We start from the raw sequence: 10,576 nt of genomic DNA on the forward strand, positions 1-10,576 counted from the left end.
CCCCTCCCCCCCTTATGAGAAACAGGATTCCACATGAACATCTGTTAGCACAGCTGGTTTCATCATCTAGATCTTTGCATGATATTATCCACAGTGGATCCAGTTCTGAAGCGTTGTATTGTTCTCTGGTGTTGGCCTTGGCAAAGTTTCCTTACTGTGAAGCCATTATCGCAAGTGATAACTACCTTGCTATGACTCCGGTCTTAACAGTGATTTCTTTATTACCTTGATGAAAAACTGGGTTGTGGTGAATACACAAATAATGTGATTATACAACAGCTCAGCCATCAGAAGACAGGCTGGGTTTAGTCTGGGCATTGAAAAATGAAGCCAACACAGAAGTGCAAAGAACTGCACTGCTTGAGGCTGGCTCAAAAAGCAAGTCATTCACCATAGACTCCCATGTTAAAATGTCTAACTTTTCAGCAGAAATAAACATGTTTACAGCCTGGTACAAAAAACAGATTTCGTCTCTATGGCTAATTTCCTCCTTCATGACAACCATATGGGGGGTGAATCTTTATATAACTCACTCAGTTAAGTTTAACTAAGGCTTAAAGTTCTGCATAATTTAGGATGTGTTGCTTAGAGTGACAGGTGGGTGAGCGTATCTGCCACAAACCAGCATGCCCCAAAGTCCAGGCTCCACAAACGCCCCACCTCTTTGCCCATTTCGTGATTAGACAGGAGTTGGGCGGAGTCAGGTATTGCCAGGATGGCAATGGTGGAGCAGCTTACTCTGAGCTTCAAAACCGCTCTTCAGAAACCTATTGGTTAGAAACACCTAGGTGATGTCGTGGAGGCTACGTCCATCTTTATTTACAGTCTATTGTGTAAACCCATTCATGACTCTTGATGCTTTACTAGATCAATGTAATGGCATACACATAACATTAAACACATTTTATTGACATTACATGAATCAAAAATTATTGCAGATTGGTATAAACATCTCAAGATTTCAGCAGTTTGATGCTTATAAGATCAGCTTTGTAGATACTAATTTATTTGGAAATTAAGGGAGATATCTGTTTAACTTGAGACAGCATTTATTTCCGAAAAGCATAGGGACATTACATAAAATGTCCTTTCTAACTCATAAGGCCATACATTGCAGCTAAGATGTTGTATTTTACAAGTATGCCTGCTCTTATAAAAATTAAAACAAATGGGACCTTGGTACATACTAACTCTAGTGGGTTTAAACGTGTAAAATGTGTCTTATTGTTTCATGGAATTTAACATAATGAACTGGATAGACCATGTGACCATGTGGCAAAAAATGTGTTAAAGGGAGTGTACCTTGACACATGGGGAGGCCATCATACAGAGGAGATGGTAAACTTGCTGCAGTTCATTTAGAAGAAAGTATCAGTCCAGTTGAGACACAGTTTAATCATAATGCATCCAAACACATACTTTTCACAAAAAATATGTCGACGTAGAAAAACAAATGTTCTTTTTTCTTACCAAGCTGTCTCTAATATTCCAGTTTCCATCCATTTAGTTGCTAACTGCTTATCTGTGTCAGGGTCATAGTGGCAATGCTGTGAGCACAATAGCCAAGCATCCCATCCCACTACAGATTCCTCCAGCTCTTACTGTGGGAGAGCTCCATGTTAGCTGTACCTGGAGCACCTCCAAAGGCAGACATCCAGGGGAATCATACCAGGTATCTAAACCACTTTTCATTCTGGCTTCTGTTTCTATGGAGGAGTAACAGTTCAATACAGAGGCCTTCCTGACTTGTTAAAGTCCTCACCTTATTATGCAGACTGAGGTCAGCCACATCTCATCCTCCATTTCTAGCTACAGTCTATTTATTTAGGCTCAAACCAAAAGTCTTGACTGGAGGGTGAGGTCAGAGTTCAGAGAAAAATTGGCCAGTTAATCATGAGCATTGCTCTGTGGCTCACTGGCCTGAGCAAGTGTTCTTCCAATCTGTATCTAGGAGTTAAACTTAGGTTGTGATTGTAGGTGGAGGAAAGATTTTGAAGAGCAGGTTCTTCTCTGTGGCTGAGACTGACTGTGTTTGATCTTTCAATGTAAAATGAAATGAAACTGATGATGATGCACTGCTCTGTTGACAAAAATGTAAGTACCATATTTGGAATTAAGACAAAGACATAAGTCAATTGATTCAGTCGCACATTTGACTATGTAGTAGCAGTCAGTCAGGAGCTGTATGTGAGGGGAAAAAAACAATGTCTGTGCGAGATATGTTCATACAAGGCCTGATCTGCTGCCGCTGATGTCCCATAACTGGCAGTCTGCCTCATTTTCTTGTAAAATTATTATATGATAACAAAGGAGACATTTGTTCTAAGAGAGTCTTATGTGATACTGTCATTATGTTAATTAGATCACTCTAGATATGCACTTAGAGTGTTCTGCAGTATTGGTAGAGAGAAGCCAATTAAAGACACAGACCAGTAGTGATCAGACTAGTAATGCTCACATACCCATTTGAGCCACTTGATACTGTTATATGGATTATTGATTGAATCTTTGTCATCCTGTTAGACAGATATTTGTGCCGCCTCCTTACATTACCGCTGACTAATTATTCCTATGAGTGAGGTGTGTTATGAACCAACTTATGGACTTTTTCTGAAATAAACAATTTATTTTATTTTACTTTATTAATGTTAACTGTATAATGAGGTGTCAAATAATATTAAAATTGCCAAAAAAGTTACACATTAAGAGATATTCTTATTTCCATCAGCAAATGATATGTCACTGTTATGCCAGTTCATTAGCATAAGGCCTTTTACAACAAATTAACAGCAATTGAAGATGATTCAGCACCTCTTGACACTCTTCTTCAAGTGAATGGAAAAGTGGTCTTAGACTTTTCAACCCCGCTACATATACATATATATATATATATGTGTAGCGGGGTATATATATATATATAAAACAATAGGTGGTAATGACTACCTCTTACACCAAGTCTTTTTCTATCCCATTTTCAGTAACCAAAATGTGTGATTGAATATTCCATCAAGGTCATATCTTTGAATAACATTTCCATTTAGACGTGTCTTTCCCATATCTGTGTCAGTGAATGAAATTTTTTTCTCAGTTAGGATGAGTGTGTTTTGATATGAACATAATAAGGATGTGATAGAATCGACTTCCTGCCAAAAAGGTAGTGGAGAGTAATTGCCCAGTATACAATTACCTACATATATATATAAAGTACTGTAGTGTGTATGTGTGTGTGTGTGTGTGTGTGTGTGTGTGTGTGTATTCATGAAGCGTCTTACAATAAGTTAATGTTTGAATATTGAAAATATGATCATGATGGTTCCAGTATGCATTTGGTTCAATGTTGGTAAACTTCCCGGATTGATTAAACTCCCAGTCTAACAAATTTCTAATTTAATTTTCAATCTCCTCTTACTTTTTTGGCAAACCACAGACAAAAAGTTGTGCTATTTAAATAAAAAACACAAATGTAATGTGTCTGGAAAACTACACTTTTAGTTATTGGAAGGCCAGCTTTATAAAGTTCTAGCTCATAGTATTTATTATTTTTTAAATGCTAAACCTAAATATCTAATATGTAATATCTAATTTGCTAAAGGACAAAACATTTTTTTTATTCATTGAGCAGCTTTGATATTGAACCCTGAGTTATTAGCTGACTCAAACCAAGGGGCTTCAGTTGCAAAAACTTAGTTCAATATCAATTAGCAAAATGTTGATGCCAATTGCAGGTCATAATGTAGTTAACTGGAGAGGAATATTTAAACACATTTTTTCTGGAGCAGGTGTGCTATGAGTTGTTTACTTGGTTTCACTCTCTAATATTAAGATACCCATGCTGATAATATTTTCTAAACATATTTTAATTTAGGATAGCAGACATATTACACACCTTTTAAATATGTAGAATATATATTTCATTTCTAAGCATCTCAAATAAAAAATGTAAGTCTATAACTTTGAAGTCAGTTTTTTTTATGTCCTGTGTATTCCACAAACCTGTGATGGCACTGTCCCTCAGATTCACATCTTTCAATTCAAACTGTCTTTTCTCTGTCAATATTGCATGCGTTTATAGATACTGTATTTTTCGTTATGAGTTTGAAGTGCCAAGATAGTGCCTCGCTGAACAGTGTCAACTCAGATTTCCAAAACATGCACTTGCTTTTCAGTTCTGTTTCAAATGTACATACTGACGGTAATATTAAGCCTTGTGCAAAATTGCAGAGTGATAGCAAAGATCATGTTCTTGCCACAGTCAAAAGCCTCTATAGAATGAGATCACAAACATGACTTACACTATTTGTTTTACAGGCAACTGCTAGATGGGAACACTGAGAAAATTACTTTGTTGTCAATCAGCAACTTAGCTAGCTATTTGCCTTTTGCCCAATTAATGATTGCTATAATGAGAAAACTTTTTCCTGGTCTAACTAATGAATAATAAACTCAACAATGGTACTTTAACTTCAGTTTGAGGTGTGGTAGCTCCATGCAATAAGCCAATTAACAGGGAAAGCATTTCTTGTTTGAGAGCACAAACGTAGGAGTACATGGGTAAAGGGAGCCAAACACAGTGAAAAGAGAACTTCAGGATAGAATATGCAGAAGTGCTAAATCCACTGGCACATAGAGTACTAGACATCTCATTAGAAACAATTACTGATGAAACAGGAAATTATGCACAAGCACTCAGCACAAAAACACTTAAAACTCACACGCACACACACACTCACACGCACACACACACACACACACACACACACACACACACACACACACACACCAAAATCATACAAATACCGCAAAAAGTAGAGGGGTGCATACTCCTGCTTTGTGCAATAAGAAGGTTAGCCTCATTACTAATTATGACACTAATTCATTATGAGAGAGAATTAGAGCCCGGCCTCTGCTGCTGCCCAAACTCCAATCAGGCTGTAAATGAGGCAGAAAAAAAAATGGGCTGAACCCGGTAATGGAGAGACTCTACAGACATGTGAATTTAAGCACAGACACAACTCCCTTTTACATTCTTAGTTGTGAAAAACAGCATCAACACAGGAAACGGGTCCTCTGTACACACTGAAGTTTTTCTTTTACAGTACATGCAAGTATAATAAAATGACCTCCACATATAGATGGCTACATCTCAGTTAAGAGTAACCATCAGAAGATAAGCTTTAGATATGGATATTCAGAAAGGCTGCTTGCCAAAGATGGGGAATTGAGAGAGTTTGACTGACAGTCAAGAAAGAACAAAAATGCACATTAGAATCATATACCTGTATCTTGTTTGACGCTCAGAGAGACATCAAGAAAGAGACCGGGAGTGAGACAGAAATTAGAAAACAGAGATGCTACGAGAAAGAGAGGCAAGTACCAAGAGAGAAAGAGGGAGATAGACACTCTAGGTAAAATACATACCAGGAAAGAGATGTACAATCCACTAAAATGCAAGCTATGGTTAGGATTAACTGACACTTAAATTCCCTTATCAAATTCTTGCCAGTGTCACTGAACAGCACATTATGTACAGTATGATGAACTGCATGTTTTAATAAAAACACCCTTAGACAATGCATTGATCATCACCAGAGTATAAACTTGATGTGTTTATCAAAACTGAACATGGCATCATTTGAAAACCTTACAAATGCAAAGCGAGGACCAGAATTAGTAGCCTTTGTAGCACTAATTGTTATGTATGGATCCTTGATTATCGGGTTAGAACCCTGTTGTTTTGCAATATGATTGTCCAGATGGGAGTGTTTAAATTCATTTCACATATGTAGTGAAAAGTGCAGTATCACATCTGCCTAAGAAAAATTAAACAGAGGTAAAGATACCTTATTAATATGTTTTTGTATGCAAACCAAGATATTAGCCCTGTTTCAGCACACACACACTAATTTAGCGATATAATAAAATATTACTTGCTTACATTTTTTTAAGGGACATGTCCATTGAACACCTTAAGATTTAGCTACATTACATCTGCCACTGTTTAAATTACTCTTATCGAAGCATTGACTTACAGATATGTACGTCTTGTCTCCTTGTATGCTTGAGCTTGGCTGCAGGAACAACTAATAACTGAAGAGGAGACTATTGGCACTGCGACATGAGCAGACATCTGTCACACATGATGTATTGTGTGTCTGGTGAAACCTCACCTTTTCGCCTCTTCCATTTCCAGTTAGGATAGATTCAGCTTGCACCCAAGAGGACCGTGGCCTTAAAAGAGACTATAAAAGAAAACACTTGTGAAATATCCTAGAAACCACCCTTCCCATTTTCTCTATTGTCCTGCGTCAAGGGAAGCATATTTTCTGGAACTCCTCTCGGCCATATTTTGACAGCTAATTAAGAGGATGATGAGTGCTACATTGCTCTGATGTGACGGTGAAAAATTAAAGATGAAAGAGGAGATTATGTTTCTATTAATATAAGTTTAGTTTGCTCTTTCCACACCACAGTCTTATGTTGGACAATCAAAGTTCACTGAGAGGAAGAAAGAGGACATCACGGTTTTACATCACAAACGGTCTGTTACAGTTGTGTAGAAACAATTAATTGTTTGCATACAATATATAATGACAGGATTTTGTAAAAAGTTGTATTTCTTGCCGACGTTTAATGATATTGTAATCATAAAGGCAAGGGCAACATTGAAATATTACACCTCCGTTCTGTACGAGTGGAAGGTGAGAACATTATTGCTGTAAGAAAATCATCTGACAAGCAAATCAAGTTGTAGATGAAACACTCTCTGTGTTTATTATAAAGGCAGTTGCAGGTTCTGCTATGATGTGAAAATATATTCTGCTCCGAGTATTATGTAGAAGGTGTTTGTGTTAACATGGCGTGATGATATATTGATATTCAAAACATATCTGTGAGACACTATGTAATTTTGGACATTTTTATTTCACCATTACATATCACTTACAGCTTTTGTTCTGGTGATATTGTCCCAATGTTGCCTCCGTTATACATTTATTGCTTTTCACTTGTATTTTTTCATAGTATTAAAACAGGAAGACATAAACACTAGGTTCATATTATCAATTTCTATTTTGAGAGGACTGTAAACACAGGAAATAAGATTTTATTTCATGTTCCTCATTCTTTTTCCAGTCATTTGACTAACTCCGTCGCACAAATATCAGGCTTATCGACCTCCAGAGCCTCTCAGACTGAAGGAAATGATGAAATTCAATCAAACCTCCAATGAATTGAGGTTGATTGATGACTTGGTGGTGGTTTTCTGGCCATTGCAATTACAAGTGAAATCAGAGAGACTCTCCTCACATTTTCTGGGTGAAAAGGAAAGAGAAGACGTCACAGAAGCAGTAATCTGCAAACTTGATGAACTGTACAGGTAGTGAGGGACATCCTTGGAGGCATACTGTAGATGGAGAAAGCAATATGTTGTACAAATTGGGTTGAATACACCATAATTCATTCATTTTCTATGGCAATTGCAGTGTTGGTTGGTTGGTTGGTGTACCACTTTGGTACAGAGTAAAATATCTCAACAATTATTGGATGGATTGCCATGAAATTTTGTACACACATACATGGTCTCGAGAAGGTGAATCCTCTCGCTTTGTGGATCCCCCTGACTTTTCCTTTCGCACCACCACACAGCTGATATTTCAGATTTTTAGTTAAATGTCCCAACAAAGACTTGCCATGAAATCCACATTATACCTGCAAAACATCAGCATGATAGCATGGTGGTATTAACGTTTATCTTAAAGCATGTGTGTCTACTGCTTCACAGAGGTACTAGCATGGCTGTACACTCTTGATAATGCTGTATGCAATCCACTGCTTGAGATGCATGAGTTACTAAATTGTGCTCTAATACCAAGGTTTTTTTTGTTTTTTTTATATATATATTTATGTAGATAGAGCTGAGCAATATGGCCCATGAATCATTTTGCAATATTTTCAGGCGATATTGTGATTCACAATATATATCTCAATCTTTTGAAGTCTCCTCTGAAGCACTTCATAAATGCTTGATAATAACCCCTTGATGCAAAGAGTCACACCAGTATGATGAGCGTAGTAGTCCCTGCAACATATGTCTGCATTGTTTTTTCTGTTGGAACAATTCTGCATGCAGAAAGAGGGTAACCACAACCAAGTATTTAATTAGCAGGAAAGTATTTATTCAAACCAGGTAATTTCACACATGGCTTTAACAGCTGTTAAATTAAAAGAAATGGGATGACGTAGGACTACATACTCTACTGTATACAGCTCAAGCTCAACAAAGACCCTTAAACAAAAACAGAACTGAATATTTTGTAGATAACCGTTGTTTGTTCAACACTTTCCTTGTGATACCCAAACCACTACCAGATGATGGATCTGTGGATCTGGATTTGTCTGCCTCCATCTTCTATTATCCTCTGAAGTCAACACATATAAACACCCTTTGTAGCTTCACTTCGTTTGCTTGCTCCAGCCTTTTTCCCTGTTCCCTCCAGATAGAAAAACACATGTCTCAACTATATACGTCGCACACACTTGCCCAGGAGAGTGGTCTTTATGGGGGGGGGAGTATGTATGTGAGTTTTTTTTTCTTTTTGTGTCTGTGAGAATGCAAGAGCCATATGTGAGAGTAGAGAAACTTTAGAGTGAGTCTCGTGTCAGTGGCTTAGAAAAAATGTGTCAATTTATAGTTGATGTTCACAATATAGTCATTTACTAAATCTCACATAGAACAAGCTGCAATACATCAAATATATTCGACATATTGCCCACCCCTAATTTGACAACATGCTGTATTTAGATGATATTAACTGACCCTCACTCCATTTCACTTTGGAATTCACACCTGTATAAGACTGCACAAATGAAAGGGGAAACTAAGAAAAACCTTGAACTGCTTTTTGTGCACAGTTAATGTAGATATGGGTCTTTGAAATACTAAGATAAACTTTGAAAGTGACTTTCAGCCAAGGCTACCTCCAAATGTTATTTGAAGCTTGGCAGCAGAGTTGCCTGACAGGTTGTGCCCCCGCTGCCCTACTTGCTGCTTGGCCCTCCTTTGCTCTGTGCAGTGAAAACACTGCTCAGTACTGGCGTGCTTGGGTGAAGCTGTGTGTAGGGGGTGAGGGTCGTGTTGGTGGTTATGTGTGCTGTGTGTGGGTTGGGAGGGCTTGGCCTAAAACCAATCAAACACCACTTGTGACTTGCACTGGCTCAAACTATTTCTTTAAATAAATCATAAAAGAAATCTTGATTGACTGATGACAGGCAAGGAGGAACAGAAATGTTCACACAACTTTGACCCCATCTGTATTTCAAGTCAAAGTCATTTTGATGTTTCCAACTGAGTAATATCCAGCAGATTAATTTGTTCATCACTATAAAATATGTCATGACACACCATGACATGGTGATGTTTCAGAGGGGAAAGAAGTGAAATATGCCTTTCACAAGATGACACAATTACAGTAAACTATGTGTTGAAAGTTGTTAATTCATATCGGTAACTAAAAGATTTTTTTTGGGGTGGGTTTGACTGCTTGCATTGAATTTTTTTAAAAATGCTCCCAAAATGCCACACCCACTCACATTTTCAACTCAGCAGTGGAGAACAGCATAATGAACAGCAGCCAGCATTGCTAGACATCAGACTATCAGGCTTACTAGCCATGTTCTCAAACTAAAATAAGAAGTGACACAGCACCATTGTTAGCGTATGTTATATTGTGAAATATTACCGGGGGGGGGTATATTAATGTTACAAGATGGCAAGTCCTGTCTTTTTAGCCACCAGTCACAGATTGTCTTACATTTGCGAGATGTCTGAGCTTCATTCAGAAGACAGCTCTGGTAATTCCTTGCTTGGCAACTGCTTCAGTTAAGACCAACAGCCTACACATGCTAATTGTAACATTAAAATGTAATCATTGTTCAAGTAGTGGGAGTATTTTAACTCTAGATTTGAGGTTTGTACCATCAATTTGACTTTATAAATGCAATGGTTTTGTCAGTGCAAAGCTTTTTCCTGGTGAAAGCCTCCAGATTACATTAGGAAAATCTGCGAGTTTACTGATTAACATATTGATTATATGTTTTAATTAGCATAATGCTATATTTACTGCTTCACCACATTAATAACATTAAACCTGCCAATTTTTAGTCATTAAAGACTCAAAAGATGAGGTTTAGGTAAAAGTGGAGTGAACTGAAATACACTTACTGTGAAATACTGAAAACTAACTGTGGTTAATACAGCTATGTATATTTAAAGACACACATCATGCTTGCACATACACATGCATACACAGTCGCACACAGGCACAAAATGAGCACCTGCTGAGAATGTCTGTGGGTCTGGACATGACCCTGTCAAGAGTCTTCAGGAGATTAATTTCCAAGGCCTGTTTTCTTAGATAAAAATTGAGACGGAATTAGAGCACGAGACGTGGGGAACAAATCTGAAAACGATATACATTTCAAACGGATTAAATAAATCAGCACATTTCTCAGTTCTTTCATTTGTCCTTTGTTTCAAGTTAATATTTTTCTAAAGAAAATAGCCTTGTCAGAATGTATG

Source organism: Seriola lalandi, unplaced genomic scaffold (genome assembly GCF_002814215.2).
Source record: "Seriola lalandi dorsalis isolate HSWRI2012SDOR001 ecotype SW California unplaced genomic scaffold, Sedor1 jcf7180002054972, whole genome shotgun sequence".
NCBI lineage: Eukaryota > Metazoa > Chordata > Actinopteri > Carangiformes > Carangidae > Seriola > Seriola lalandi.